The sequence below is a fragment of the Pseudopipra pipra genome, chromosome 3 (genome assembly GCF_036250125.1).
Source record: "Pseudopipra pipra isolate bDixPip1 chromosome 3, bDixPip1.hap1, whole genome shotgun sequence".
Classification (NCBI taxonomy): domain Eukaryota; kingdom Metazoa; phylum Chordata; class Aves; order Passeriformes; family Pipridae; genus Pseudopipra; species Pseudopipra pipra.
Genome location: NC_087551.1, coordinates 40,265,158 through 40,281,347, shown reverse-complemented (window position 1 = coordinate 40,281,347; position 16,190 = coordinate 40,265,158). Strand labels below are relative to the sequence as shown.

The 16,190-nt window shown below is 44.9% G+C and overlaps 1 long non-coding RNA gene across 1 annotated transcript; it reads right to left on the bottom strand.

The window, feature by feature from the left end:
• Positions 1-304: 304 nt before the first annotated feature.
• LOC135411351 (uncharacterized) lies at positions 305-12,987 on the bottom strand. The gene is made up of 3 exons (XR_010429108.1): positions 12,749-12,987; positions 7,368-7,445; positions 305-869 (listed from the first exon to the last, which is right to left on the bottom strand). It is a non-coding gene; the product is annotated as an uncharacterized LOC135411351 (long non-coding RNA).
• Between the last annotated feature and the right edge of the window lie 3,203 nt (positions 12,988-16,190).

Sequence of the window (16,190 nt, the reverse complement as noted above, 5' to 3'; positions counted from 1 at the left end):
GCGATTTGTAGCTGCAAGTTGGGTGTAGTTAAAGGATTGAGTAGAGTGGATGCTACGCTGGAAACACATGGAGAAATCAGGACTAGTGAGCTCTTGCTGTGACTCCCGCTGTGAAACAGCATATGAGATGCTGTTATGACATGTGCAGTCTATTGGCCATCACTACCAACCTTTCACACAGCTCATTAGGGAAAGGTCACGGGTTATTTTTATTTTAATTCCCAAGGACATACTTGGTTTGCTTCACACACTTCTACACAGGATTTCAATCTGCACACCCAGATCTCTCCACCCTTATAAACACAGCCATACATAGCATGTATTCCTTTCTGCTCTTTACTTATAAAACAAAACACAAAGCCATAAAAAGCCTTCTCAAACTCCAGCTGTACCACTTTATGGAAGCATTTGAAAACTATTACTTTTAGTGAATTCACTAAAAGTATCTGGCATATTATCCCAGTTTTGAAGATTGATTTAGGAAGAGACTCTCACCACCCATCACATCTGGAGTGGTGCTTTGCTCCAGGAGCAGTAGCAGTGTCCACGGAACTACTCGTGGAGTAGCACCAGGAGACTCAAACTTGATTAGGAAGCCCACCAGGATGCTGAACCAGTGGACTTCATCCTCAAATCAGCCCCATCTGACAGCTATCCATGCAAATTCACTGACAGTGTCCTTGGTAAGGCTTTGGTCTCCCTCTTTTTATTATTTTACCTCCTCTTCATTACACGGACCATCATTGTAATGCTTCTATCCTTGAGGAGGTCACCTCTTGTAATAACATGGTACTTTCCTTCCTGTAGCCAATCATAGATCCTGCTTTTAACATGGTGTCAAACATCTGCTTCAGGGTAGTTTATCCCTTCTGTAGAGGAGATAAAAGGACAGTGTTGGTAGGTGACTTGTCCAAGGTCATTCAGTAAAGCCGTGGCAGACCTGTGGTGAGGCACTGGGACATTCTGGATTCTGCTACATGGCTTGCCAGGATTTTGCACAGGAAGAAAGTTTCCATGTTTGTCTTTTCTGAGTTACTCTCACATGAGGAGAAGAAAGGACTTTCTTAATTTAAAAAATGTGTATGTCTCATTGCGTACCCCTCCCATAATGTAAGAATTTGTCCTTTTATAACTAAACAAGCCTGTAGGTTGCCAAAGCAGGGTTCCCAACAATTGTCCTAGTGTTACAGTAAGTGGCAGCCACTTTGGACTGTTGCTGGAGATAAATGCACATTGTTCAGAAAGATAATGGTACTTTGCATCTGGTTACAGTTAATTCCAGCACTGGTTTTCTCCCAGGCAACTTTCTTTCCTATTTAATGTTTGTTTAAACCTTCTTTCTGCGGTTGAAGTGGCTTTTTATTAATATGATACTAATTTATTGATTTCATCACTTTTGTCATGTCTATATTTTTCCTTCTTCAAAACACTTCACTTATATTGTTATAAGGAAGCAAACACATTGGCCAGGAAGTTTCTATCTGTACATTTTCCTTGGAAGCCAGACTTGCTTTCACCTCAAATAATATCCATCTCACTCTTCCCAACCTCCACAGATAACTCGGACAATGCTAAATACCATTTGACACCATTAAACCCAGAAGTTGCCATAAACAGAAATACTTGCCAATGGAAAAAGCGCTGTTCCTCCAAGTATCTCAGCGCCTTCTCCAAAGGCAAAGAGATGTCTCATTTCACAGATGGGAAGATGAGGAGCAGAGAGATTAAGTGTAGGGGGCCACAAATCATACGGGCAGGAATTGCAGGGTAGCACACTCTGCTGCTGCTCAACACACTGATGGGGTCTCACACTCATCCTTCTCTATACCCAAGAAGGTCCCAGTGATATCAGGGTGTATCAAGGCCTTTAAACCGGCACAGGATAGATGAAAGAGATCCACGTATATTTTGTTCCCTCCTCAACTGCCTAAAGAAGGTTCCAAGCATGTGTTCTGCCACTCCTACATCTAAGATGAAATAGGAGGGAATGATTTTTTTGCATTAAAATGTATGAAATAGTGGAGACCGCTCCAGTATTTCAAGGAGCAAAGAAATATGGACTGTAAGTGTTCCTCTGAAGTGCAATCAGCTGCAACACATAGACACCTCCTGTGCATAAGTGCCCAAAATACCTAGAATAATATTAATCTGGAGACCAGCTAGCAAGGCAGCGAGAACAGGCCACATTCTTGGAAAGTGTGAATCAGCACAGCCACGTGGACTTTCACAAGATGCACAGCTTTGCCTCAGCTGATGCTGTGGCTACTTGCAAAGAGCAAAGGGAGGAGGTGAAGGATGGTGCCCTGGGTGGGTGCTGCATGTGGGTCCCCTATCCATGGTGCTCCATGGCAGCACCATGGTGTAGGACCCCAGTGGTGCTGGCTGCCTCTTAAGTACAAGGGCCTTAAGAGTGACTTTCAAACCCAAAGTGCTGCTTTTGTCTTTCCTCTGCTATTTGTTTGGATGGGCACATTGCAATAACATTTATGGTAGGAAACCTGTTGTGAAGAGTGCCTTGGATGAAAGGAAGCCTGAGCTTATGCCTTGCTGACTTTGATGTGCACAATTCACACAGCCTCTGGCTTCCTTTTCTGTGCATCTTAACTGATTTCCCCAGTCAGATGGTTACACCTTCCCCTCGCCTCCAGCCTGTCTCGCTGCAAGAAGCCAGAGAGAGATTTTCCCTTCATGGTGAGCCTGGATGTTTCAGATCTCAGAGCAAAGACCTCAGCCAGTGCCTGCTCAACCTCTGTTTCCAGGGGAAAGAAGTTGCATTTTCCACTCCAGCAGCTTGCATTAGGGATCCTGTAAGATGAGCAAAGCAATTTTGAACAGCTTAGGGCAACAGTTCGTTGCCCTAAGCTTTAGCCATTGCTGCAGAATCATGACACCTCACACAGCTTGGAAAGGAAAGGGGCCGTAAGAGGGACCAAGGCCATAAATTTATATAATGCCTGTTCCTTTAATTTGTGGCAGAGGTATGTAAGTAGGCAAGTAAGGCGTGATGGCTGACAGCTTTCACCAACTGTTCAGACACTTAAGGCTTTTTTAAATCTATCATCTACATCCCTTGAAGAGAGATACAAGCCTCTCTTTTCCTACTGCTTTCTATTCCACTCCTTCCCCAGGCACTCCCTTGAGGCCCCATGTCTCAGATTTACTTCATCTATTTTTCAAGAAGAACAAGGGGCAGGTGGTGCCTGCAGAAGCTGAAAGAGAAAAGATGGACATATCTAGCACATGCCAAGAAAATAAACATGAAATCTCTGGAGCCACCCAATCCTCTGGAACACTGAGCAACTTGCCACTTTCTTCTTGATGCATTTATTTTTATGAGCTCAAAGAATAAAGTATTGGATGTTACACAGCAGCTGTCCCAGGAAATAATTCACTCATTCCATTGGTGCAGACTTCGAGGGAAAAAAAAAAGCAGTGAAGGGGGAAAAAAAAGCCAGTTCCTTTGCAAATATCCAGTTTCCCAGCAGCTCTAACAGCGTAAATGAGAAGAATGTTTGGATTTGGTGTCCCTCCAATTCTCGTGGTTTCGTTGAGGATTTTGGAGAATGCATTTACTCCTTTGCTAACTGCAAGAACAGATTTATCCTGCAGCCATGTGCTGAATGAGTATACAGGCCTAAAGGGAGTCTGAAAGCATAAACATTTACTTCATAAAAGAGATTCTGCAGACAGGAAGCCAGAGACAGTTGACTCTGGGTAAGCATTTGTGCTCCATTGTGAAAAAAAGTGCCCTTGTTTGCCAGCAGCCAGAAGGAGACACGCATACACTTCATGCACTGGCCTTTGCTACGGTGGACAGTGATCCAAAGGGGCCTAGGAAGAAGCTGTCTGTTGACTGAGCCATAAGTGAGGCAGTTCCAGCACTGCCATCTTTACTGCAGATGCAAAACTGGCCCCAGCTCCGCCTCTTGCTATGCAGTGCTTTGCCTTGACTCGGGATGGGGAAATGCAAAAATAGCTCCATAACCAGGGAAACCCCTGGAGCTTTGTGTCTCCCCTCCAGATGCTGTAATGAGATACAAGCTCATAATTTAGCCTTTCCCACAGTAGGAATATCAGTGAGGACTTCTTTCCTCTTTACCTGGCTGTTTATTTTCACAAAACTTGTTAAGAACATAAAGTTGCTGAGATCTCCATCCTTCTGACAAATTTGATTGAAATCTGCCAAATGTCGAAAGATGTTTGTCAGGGACTTTCTTTCACACATACGTGAACAAAGACCCCATGGGCCTTGCTCTGTTGAGAAGCCAGGCTACAAATGCAGGAGAAGGGAAGCACTATTCCAAGGGGAATGATGGCAGTCTGAAAGAGGCTCACCAGCCTCCTTGCATCCTGTAGGCATGTGTGGAATTTTAGGAGCAGCCTGTACCCCATTAGCTTTGGGTTACCTGCATAATTTTCCAAAAATGTGGCAGCATCTCATAATTTTTCATTACAACTTCAAATCCCAACATGGAGAATAGAACCAAAGCAAGAGTTGCGCACAAAATGAAACATCTTCCGGCAGCATCTTGCCATTGCAGGCTACTTATATTTTTCCTGAAAAATGAATAGTTAGGAGGTTCAGCCCTATCTGCCGGGAAAACTAAGCACAGATGAAGTTGAAAGAGGATGTAGCAAACACTTCTGCAATGTCCTCCCAGCCAGGAGCTTGCCCAGGATAGAGGGGCCTGAACCTGTGCTGGGCACACTGGGATCACTGCACCACATGGCTCCTCAGCTGATGACAATCCCCAAGCAGAGCATCGTGCATGCATATGAAAGCAAAATGCTGAGGAAGACTCTAGTATTTTTTTTTTCCCATGGCATGGTGTAGAAGTGATGGAGTGTACTTGGTCTGGACAATTGCTAATGTTTTCATTTTTCCCTTTCTAATGTCATTGCTGCTTGACTGTTTAGACTACAGCTCCTGGCACTGAGGAAGAAGTTTTACGAGCCTACCCACCGAGAACACTTTTCCTATGCTACCCACCAAGGTCTGACTATGTGGGAATTGGGGACACAGTGTAGCAAGTCTTTTAACCGATCACCAGTCTGCTTTTCCTTGGATATGTGTGAATGTATTTGATGGGCTGTTTTGAGATCTTAACTACCAATTTGTATTTGTAGAGGAAAACCAATAGATTTAGAGGCAGTAGATTTCGTTTGGGATTTTGGCCACAAGATCCCTTATAAGACCAAGACTTTCCAGCTCTCAGGTGATGAAAAACCATGGTTGATTGCAAATACTGCTCTATCTCAATAAATGCCGAAGTCTGTTGAAGGACAGTCACAACCTATGCACAGGATAAGGAGCTGAAGGGCTGGTGAATCATCAGCATTATCATTATCGCATACAAATCCAAGCAGTTGAATCATTGCCTTTCAGTGGCACCTTTCTCCCCATCATCTTTCCAGACCTCTTTAGTTTTCTGTCCAGATGAAGAAAAGACTGTGCAAATTTCAGGCTTGATGGTAGAAAGGCTCATGCATGGAGGATGCATACAGGAAGCAAAGGGGTAACTAATCTTCCTACGTGCCTGCCGTTATCAGTGAAGATAGACTACTATTTTTTGAGGGCATTTCAAAAGAGAAGCTTCACAGAGGTGCTCTGAACTATTCCCTGCAGGAGCCTCTTTCTCTCTGCCAGGTAGCCTAAGGCTTGCCTTTGTGGAAACCTCTTTAGATCGAGTTTCTTGGGGCTGATACTGAGGTTTGCTGTCAAGCCAAGAAAATCCTCCTTCATCTGCTTTTACTCAAGCAGCCCAAACCGGCCCCAAAGGCAATGAATAGCAGCATCCTCTGTTGTAAAGGCCTAAAACTTGGATCAGCACCAATCACTTAAAGTTATAAAGAAGGATCATCCTACTTGATGAAGCAGGCCTACAGCCCAGGGAAGTTGTGAAATCTCCATCCTTGGAGATATGTAGAATGTGCCTGAGCAAGGCCTTGAAAAACCTGATCTCCTTGTGAAGTTCTGAGCAGGAGTTTGGACAGAGAACTTCAGAGCTTCCGTGTGTTCCACAGTGTAGACTTAAGCAAGAAACTCTACTGAAACAGAGCACTATACAGTACACATTCCTCCCCATGTGGAGAGGAATAGAACAAAACAGCCCAGGACAGATAGTGGTGGTATGTAACACAACTAAGGAAGGCATCAATCAGGTACTGCAGAGATGAATGTGATGTAAAACCTGCCCAAAACAGATCCTTTACCAAACATCCTGTTGCCACCAGCACTTTCTGCAGCCTCCATAGCTGCTGTTGAAACGAAGGCTGATATCTTGGCTAACTACTGGTTCATAAATTGTTATGTGGCCAGCAGTGAGTCTCAGGACTTAAAATAGGCAAGGGTATGCAAGACTTGAAAAGCAAATGGTCCTCATGGGGCTGTCACTCTCCAACAGTTAACTCTCAAAATTATTAATTTCAGGATTCCCAGGTTTACAAGCTCCAGGCTTCATGGTTATTTTCAGTCACTGCCAAAATAAAACTCAGTTTCCACATGCATACACTTTCCTCAGACTCTCCCCCCTACTGGCCTCATCAACATTTTCTATCAGGAAACCCATTATTTATACTCTTCTGGCAAAGACATTATATTTCATCGGTGTTGCCAGCAATGCCAATTTCCCTTCCTTACAGTTCTATCCCAAACTGTTTTCATTTCTCTCATCTTGTATTTCTCAGTAAACCAATAAAGTACAAATTCTAAGCCTTCCAGTTTCCCTCTTTTCCCTCCCACAATAGTCACTGATGTCTAACTACAGACGTCTGTGCTTCTTTTCAATAACTGTGCATGCAGTTGCCTATAAAGTATGCATATGATAGTGCAGGGAAATTCCACACACGTTTTCCCCATCTGAAGATATACCGGTTAATACGTTACATTTATATTGGGTCTGGATCATGTCCTGCCATCATTCCGCGAGGAGAAATCCCAAGGCAGTCAACAGAGGCTTTTCAAGCAGATAAATGACAGAACTTGGCCCTACAGGCAGAATATTGTATGATATATTTCCTTTTCTGTTTGCCAAATTGATGTTAAGAAGAGGTTATGCACTTAGACAGTCATCATAAGTTTCAGAAATAATCAGCAGACATTTTTACTGAAACCCCAGAAAACAGAGCAATTAATCAGAATACCACTGCTTTTTCTGTGAAGTTACAGTTGCTTCTATTTTACTGGCATTGCATCACCTAGCAGTTTCTCCACCATGGAAGTTTTGAGGTCACTATTAATTTATGGGGGAAAGCCTTTTTTACTCTGGGTTTTCTGAAAATACACAAACAAGCACCACTCAGACATGACATAACTGAACCACAGATCCAAGCCCCTCTCAGGTTCCAGTGTCCCCTTTGGTACCCACCAGATGTGCTGCACCCATGGAGAATGACTGGGGAGGACGCAAGTACATTGAATAAGCTGTTACAGGGGGGCAGGTGGGCTGAAACAAAAGGCAGATAAGATTGACACTTTGATGTATTTGTGCTCTGTGAAGGAGCAAAGTCAAATTAACAGTCTGAGCTCCCCAATAGCAATGGCATTGAAGGGGAATATTAATGTAGTTACCACATCTGCATCTCATTTTCCTTCAGTGTTTCCTGGTCATACTGAGTTCACCCACCGGAGAGTGACATAACAGCATGAGCTGATGGGAAAGTGTCTTGAGATGGAGTGTGAGGAAAAAATATGCAGAATACACAAATACAGCAAGGACAGAGGGAAGTGAGTTGACCAAACCTTGCATTTTCCATTTATGAAAAATGATAGGAGGCATTTTTAGGACACCTCCTGTCTCCCATGCACCTGAAACAGCAGTGTTGCCAGGCTCAGTATTTAGCCACGGTCCTCTGTCACAGTCTGGCATTGCCTCTGAAGGCTTGCTATGACACAGAAGTACACACACACCTCCTGCGATGGTGTTAAAGTGCTGAAGCACACCATTTGCCCCCGTGGAGGGTCCCAAAGTAGGCACTGCACACATGTCTGCACAGGATCCCACTGAGTGTCCCTGCATGGTACCACACCAGCTGCTGTGGGCATCTTCTGCAAGATGCCCACGTAGACAAGTTCTGTGCCTTCAGGTAGGATTAAAATGGAGGAGGCTGAAGCCACCTTATTCTAAATGACTGGAGTTCAGTGCTCGTTAGATTCACGGTGATAGGCGAATTGCCTTTGCTTGCTTGAGGGCATCTGTGCTATCAGGCCAAAAGTTTGTGTGTGCCAAAAGTTCACAAGTGGTGACCTAATTACCTGTCTGTAGCAGCAAGGCTGTGGTATCTGGCAGGCAGATCATGCAATACCTTAGCACTTAGGTCAAGGCACTAAGCCTTCTTGAATTGCATGTTTTAGTTGTATCTGGTTTCGTAGAGAAGTCATGGACAAAAAATTAACTGCAGCAATGGAGGTAATCTAGGGAGTTTTAAAGATTTCTGTTGGATTTTATCACACTCAACAACGTGTCTGCTTGAGTTACAATTAACGGCAAAGTTCCCACTGAGTTTGACAGGGCACATCCATGGAAATATGAAAAAAGCATCAAGTCTTTTTTCCTACCTTACCTCCCCTCTCACTTAGAGGCACATTAAAAGAAACACTGCTACCTCTGAGAAAATGACAAGCTCATGGTCCCAGTCCAAGAGGGGTATTGGGCCTTCTGCCCCCAGGGGAGCATCATAACAGCCCAAAAGAGGTACCTGTCTGTGTCGGCCATGAGCCACAACAGGAACCCCAAATCCTACTCCACACCAGCATTTCCCCTGAGCTGTGGGAAATCTCACAGTGAGATATAACCAGTACTTGAGCATGCTGGCAGGGGTCCACCTACGTTGGGAAGCAATGTCTTTGGGAAACTGTATTCCACCTTCAGGAAGAGCCACGTCACACTATCCTCCGCTACCAGCATCCTTCATCTGGCAGCTCTGGTTCCCTCAAAAAGGTAGACCATCAAGGACTTCTCCATGAGCAGACACACCCAGTGCTGATTTGCAGCCTGCCTGTGTCATCAGTGGAAGACACCACCGATGAAATGGGATGTCCCAAGGAAACACGCGGGATGAAGTATTTCTTTGCTTCTCAGCCTGCAAGTGCCACAGCTACATTTGTTCAAACTGTGGCTGCAGATCTGTCTCCCCCCAGCACTTTGCCCTCCAGAAAAAGATTGCAGCTTGTTAGCTGCTGCCTGGGCCAGAATGCAGCTCTCACGGGTGTGTGGGGACCAAACTCAGAAGTGGTCCTGGTGCTGCAGCTGAATGTGAGGGAAGATATAGTCTCCACTCCAGCAGGAGTCAATGGGGATGCCATTGTAGGAGAAAAAACATTCGGGTAAAGAGCTCAATCTAAAGCTTCTTTGGTTCTATTTGATTTGTCAGTGAAATAAAATTGGAAGCTTTGCAGCATGCTTTTTGTTCTCTTCATACTTTTCTAGCTCAGTGTAGGGAGTGAAGAGGTGCAACACAAAGATTATGAGTGACAGGTTGATACAATGATTAAGCATCGTGGCTTATTTTCATTGTTAGACCAACTAAGCATAGCTAGCAGGTAACAAATCTGAGCTGCAATTAAAGGTCTGCAGTGCTTTTACTAGATGAAGTTCAAATTCACAGACCTAATTCCTGTTCCTAGACCTTGGTATCATGTTAGAGGTGTGAGATTTTATTCTTACCTTTTTCATCAAAGATGACAGAAACTGCACTGGAGGCAGTGATCAGATGGCTCTCCTGCCACATGGCAGCACGAACCTCAACTGCAGCAGCAGCAGCAGCAGCAGTTATGTCATTTAAGGGGTCTGTACATTTTGATCCTGGTGGCTCCAAACACAGACTTCATCCTAAGTCAGAAGGCTGGTCTAAGCTCTGTCTGAAGCTTAGAAACTTCATCTGTCAAACAACAAAGAACCCCTTAGCTCTGTTTCTGGTCGTTTATTCAAAGGTGCTAGAGTAGCCTTCTGTAAGTTTTAAATCCTGATGTAAGGGAAATTAGCCATTGTTCTCCTTCAGGATCCCAGATTCACTACTATTAGCATTCAAAAATAAAATGAAGTTATGGCCAGCTGTGAAAACACTAGCTAAAGAAGTTGCAGATGTTCCTAGGGGAGCTACTGAAATATTTTGGCACTTTTGCTCTGTCATTAAAAACAAAACACGATAGTCAGTTAGGGCTGCAGTGTGAGTTCAAGGGGACAGAAAAAAACAGGAAAGCATTGAAGAGTGCTAATAGCGAATGTGGGTTCAGCCCTACAAAAAGTTTGCAAAAGCACCAGCATGACTCCAGCTCCCAAGCCTCATGCTCTACCCTGACTGTGGCATTTAGGTCCTGGAGCCTCAACGAGTGGCTGCAGAGAAGTCAGGATTGCAGTAAAAGCATTTGCCGCAGAATCACCAGTGTGAGCTAGAGACAGCTTTGAACAGGGCTTGGTACAGGATAAAGGATGGCAGCAGGCAGGTATAATGGTCTGGCAAATACACTGCTATGGGTAAACTACTTCTAGCAGCCAAACTTGATCAACCTAGCTCAGGTATCTCCACAAGACACTACTCCACTTCAAGCTAGCTCCAATATTGGCAACAGGGATGTAGCCTGAGACTCAAAGGAGACCAAGAAGCTTATAAAAATATAAAAAGGGGGCCCCTAAGGCACCCTTGAAATGTTTACTTCTAAGAGCAGGGCCTAAGCTGTTGTGCATGTTACAGAAAAGAGTAAATTGCTCTGCCTTAAGCCAGCCAGGAGGAAGCTTCATTCCAAGAGCAAATAGTTCCCATCTCCAAATTCTTTCATCTTCCTCTGCCTGCTTCTTTCTGGCTCATCTCTACTTTTACTCTTCTGTCCAGATGCTGTGGGGAAACTCTAAGGATTGAAAGATTCTGCCCTAATTCTCCCTGAGGAAAAGAAATGAGATACATAGCCAAACAGGTGAGGAAGATGCAATCAAAGCAAGTGTATGGCCCAGAGATAGGAAGGTGAGTGTGACAAGGTAGTGCTGGGAAAAAAGTGGGGCTTACCCATTCATAAAGCCTGCCTTGGAAAAGGAGGCAGAGCCAAGAAGCAGTAACTGGTCCAGTGCACATTAATACCTTACCTGGGAAGGGGGAACCTGTGTAATGCACTATGCAGAAGGCTCCAGGTCCAGGTAGCAATGTACATATGAACTGTAGTCACAGAACTATCTGTGAGAGCCATCTTGTGCTACCACTCACTGATATTCCGCAAGTTAACAGCTGGGTTGACGTTAATTAGAAACACTTTTGCCTTTTCTAATCCCTAATAGGTCATGTAATCCATGCCAAATGAATTGTGGGGTTTTTCAGAAAAATAGATTGTAAAAAGCTCTTTCATCTACTGGAGAGGTTTGAATAATTGGACATTTCTACTGGAAAATTAATCTCTGATCTAATAGACATCACATAGCTGAAATTTTCCTCAGTGTTCACTTCTGCCCAGACAACTGAGCACCATGCTGTATCCTCCACAAACAAAATGTCCATCCAAGAAAAAGAGGTTACTGCACTCAGTACAGTACTCGGAATCTTGATATGCCACCAACTATGCATGACAAATGCTGGAAAGGAGCAAAGCCTACAAGAAGAAAAGAGCGTGCATGCTCTGGAGAGGCAGAAGGGTCCCAGCCCACAATGTTTAAGCCTAGCTCCAAATTTTCTCAGCGTTCCTGCTTTTTTGGATGGGAGTTTGGATCTGTGTGCATTTCTGTGAAGGAGGCAAAGAGGAAGGGAGGGAGCCTTTTCTTGGTTCCCAAACAACATCTCAGCCCATTTCAGGCTCACCCGCCAACATCTAACAAGCAAAGACAAATAACATCACAGCTCCACAATGCTTAAGCTTGATTGAATGACGACAATTCCATGATAAATAAAAAAGAACATCAGAGCCTTCCACAGCTGCATCAACATTATCTATTAAAAAAAGCATGACACTACATGAAGCTTTGGCTGTGCAAGCCAAGAACCTAAATCAGCCACAGTTTGGAATGAGGCCATTGTTGAATTCTCGTGTAAAGCAGTGCTGCCATATTGCTTACTTTCCACTGAGGTTTTCCACAAATTAACAGCTGCAGCAGACTCCCAGAAAACAGCAACCCTTTCCAAGTCTTTCTTCTCTGAAAATGTTGTTTCTTCACTTTATTCTTCCACATATGGAAGGGGAGAGGAGGGTAAAAAAACCTCCACAGCCCTATGAAACAAACCTCCAAAAAACCCAGACAGACTGTGAGAAAAATTAATCACAAAGATTGCCTGGAAAGAGAGTGGTTATCTGTAAAATTAAATCAGTGGTGGGCCCAATTTTTCTTTTCATTATACCAGCATGGTGGGATGGAGAATCAAACCCAGGGAAAATATTTCTGGAGCAGCCCTTCTGATTTATGACTATCTCAGCCACTCTGACAAGATCAGAAAACTGCTGGAATCTTTCCAGCTGAGCACCACCAAAGGCCAAATCATTCCTATTTAGGGAAAAACAAAACTTCCCTCTGCTTCAGTGAGAATAGTGTTTGGCACCAAGCACAGAGAAAACTGCCTCATTTCAGCTGGATTGCTGAAGTGCAGCTGAGACAGAAAGGTAATATCACGCTGGTGTGGGTGGCTTCAGATCATACTCTTTCCTCCTGATTGCATCTTGGACATCACTAGGTACCACATAGGGTGATGCAGAGGGATTCATTATAAGTGACAAAAAAAACCTTAAAGAAAAAATTTTTTGATTTTTAGCATGCACAGATGGCTGTTGACTCACTTGAGAGAGGAGCGATGGAACTAGCAGACTGGCAGAGGCAATGGGACTCTCAGCATTAGGAAACACGGATTCATGGAGTGGGTTGACTTCTGAAGATCTGTGAGCTGTGGTGTAGTAATAAGCAATGCTTGTGCAGAGAGACGGGGCTTTCCAGCTGGTGGAGTCCTGGGTATTGCCTCCTTGTGACTACCAGCATGATGCAAAGATGTGGGTTGCTACGGGTATTTGGGTGTGCCCACTAAGAGTAACACAGGGTGCTAAAGAGAACAGCAATATAAGGTCATAGAGGGTAGCCAGTGCTGTGCCCTTCAGCGGCTGCTGACCCCAGGGTCACATCCATGCAGCTACAAACAGACACAAGGCCTCTGCCAAATGCAAGTCTGCTTTGGGGAGGGCTGGGAGGCTGACAGCCATGTGAACTATCATTAAGAGAAGCCTAGCACCTTGGGAAGTCAACTGAGATGAGCCTGCACCACTTTCATTGATGCTGTTACAAACTCCTAGCTGACTTACCCGGGGTGTCAGAGGCAGGAGTAGCCTCAAGCCCAAGGGCCATCACAGGGCTGTGCTGGCTCCTCTTCCCCATCTGCTGCTGGCATGCTCTGCAGTCGCAGGAGCCACACATTGCAGTCAGAAAACAGGTACCACAAAGCCAAACTTCCTAATTCCAGGCAGTGTAGGATGTGACAACATCGTGTTTAGGTCAAACAGCAAACTGCACCACATGGCGACTCACCCAAATGCACTGCTACCTGAGGAGGGAACTTATCTTACTGCAAGTCCCCTTCTCCATGAAGTCCTTCTCTCTCCGTTTTGTTCAAGTTGGCATCTGGAGGCTTGCACGTTGTACTTCTGATTTAAGCCATGTACAACCTATCAACAGCCAATTCTCTGTTCAGGGAAGTTTGTCTACAGATAATTTTTTTCCAAAAGTATCAGCCTGCTGGCAGACCACTGGAGCACAGGACTGCTGCTTCAGCTTCAAGTACAGAAGCCTCTGCAGTCCATGTTGCTACTGACCAGAGTCCCTCAAATTTTGATGGCCATCTCACACCTCTGTGACCCCACTTTATTAGCTAGGTCTCATGTGATCAGTGCTCACTTCACACAACAAGCTGGAAAAATAAACATAGCTATCTCATCTTTCAAGTATAGCCACTTCCTATGAGTTAAAAAAAAAAAAAACAAAACACCAAACATGCAAATAATGCTGGAGAACAAAGGTCCTGACCATTTCTTCTGACCCCAATTTTAAAAAAAGGTTGAAATATCAGTTTACTACTGAGGGGCTCTGTCCTCAGTACACTCCCCAGCCTCAGAGATGTTCTGTCATACTGTTCGCTAATTGTTTTCAGTGTTTGATGTGAATATTTTTGGCAGTTGGTTTGTCATGAATTGACACTTATTTTGTCAACCTATCTTCAGCAAAACTGCACACCCTCCCTCCTCGTAGACCTGTCAGAAACATAAAGATTACTCATTGCATGTTTCTAAGAAGCTCCTGAAGCCAGCACTCAGAGTTTGCATAACAACCATTGTCGACAATCCACCTACAGAAGCTTAAAAATACAGATTTGAATGGGTGAAGAGAGGCCGGGAGTTCTCAGAAGGACGAGTCAGATTCAGGATTTTATTAATAGAACCGGAGGTGTGCTCATGAAGGCAGAAAAAAACCCCAAAACCCACTCTCTTGTTATCTTAGTTGTCATCAGCAGTCACCTTTTCAAAAACAGGCAGGCGAGATGCAGAGTATTCCTGTAGATGAGCAAACAGAAAGCTGCTGAAGAAAAACATGAGAGCAAGATGGAGAGCAGCAAGCACCATGGATCATCGCTCAGGTCCTCCTTGGGAAGTGCTGGGCGTGCAGCTGCCTGCTTCATGCCCACTGGCCTTGCTGAAGGGACTTCATCTATTTTTTTTCTAACCTAGTGCCACACATGTCACCCCTGGAGAGTTAATTGCCAAACAAAGGGAACTCGCCAGAAAAACACAAAGCTGTTTGTGGCGTGGGCTCCAGTGCTCTCTCCAGCAAAATAAAGCAATTATACTAATTAGAGTGCACAATAGGCACTCCCCAAAATAGCAGATTAATAGATGCAGATCAGCAATGGCTGTTGGTGAGGGCAGGGAGTACCAGAGCACATGATAGAGAGAGCAATGGGTGGCTGGTGTATATTCCTGCCATGCTGCCGCAGCAGCGCCTTGTCCATCCCTGCCTCCGCAGGTAGGGAAGGGGCAGTGCGTCATGGCCACCTCCTAAACTCGGGCTTGCACCTCGAAGGATGGCAAGCTGCGGCACAGTGGAGAAGGTGCTGACCTGCCTGAAGGGTTTACTATGCGCTTGTGCCACCTTCTCCCAGGTCTTTGGAGGAAGGAGGGACATTGGGGGTAGTCACGAGAGCGAGGGGCGTAGACAGGAGAGCTCAGAGAACAACAGGGACATCAGAGGTGTCATCCAGCCGTGAAAAAACCTCCGCTCTGAATAAACATCAACACTGACAGTCTTTTCCAAGCCAGATCCCCAGCCTGTTAGGTTCACCATTAACAACAATCCCTGCAACTTTCTCAGCCTTGCTGTTTACACAAGCTAGAGCTTTCATACATAAAACTCTTAAATGAAAACATTAAAGAGCAGCTGGCGCCTCTTGGAAAACTCATAAAAAGTCTGTTTCCAAACAGCGTCGCTTCTATACCATAAATTTCTGTATTTCTCACTCGCCTCATTCCTTATTTCTAAAGACATTTGCATGAAAACAGGAACTTTGTTTATTAAAGAGTTCATCTGCTCCTGCTGTTAATTTCCCACCTGAAGCCAGAATCCCCTGGGTATGACATCAGTAGTACAGGCTCTGGAAATGATCATGAAGTCACAAACAGTGGGTTAGGGCTCCACTCAGAGAATAAACAGAAAGAACACAGAACCTTTCCTACTGCCAAACCTCAGATCCTTATCCAGTTTTTCCTGGAGCAACATCCCATTGACTTCAGTGGGACATTGACCAAAATAAGGCTGTCAGCAATTTCTGTTTCAGCCATTCCTCCATCCTGTTCCTGCCTCCAGGGCATCAGGGACTTGCCCCATGCATCAGTTCTGGGACACGAGAAGCCCTGCCCTGGTATGATGCCGGTCCTCCCAGTGCCACATCCTCACACTGATCTCTGAAGCAGGGGCAATCCGAAGAAGATACCAAGAAGATACCACCTCACCCCTGTATCAGTTCCAGTGAGAGTCCCCCTTTTCCACTAAGCACCATGATATGACTTGCTTGCATGAAGGCCATCACATGGGGATCTCACACAGTCCAGGAGAGAAGCTGCTGGGATACATGAGACCAGAAGGGAGCCCTGCTGCAGCTGCTCCACACTGCACATGGCTGTGGGGGAGTGGGGCTGCCCCATGCACAGCCACAGACAGGAACAGCAGCAATGGAGACTGGGCATG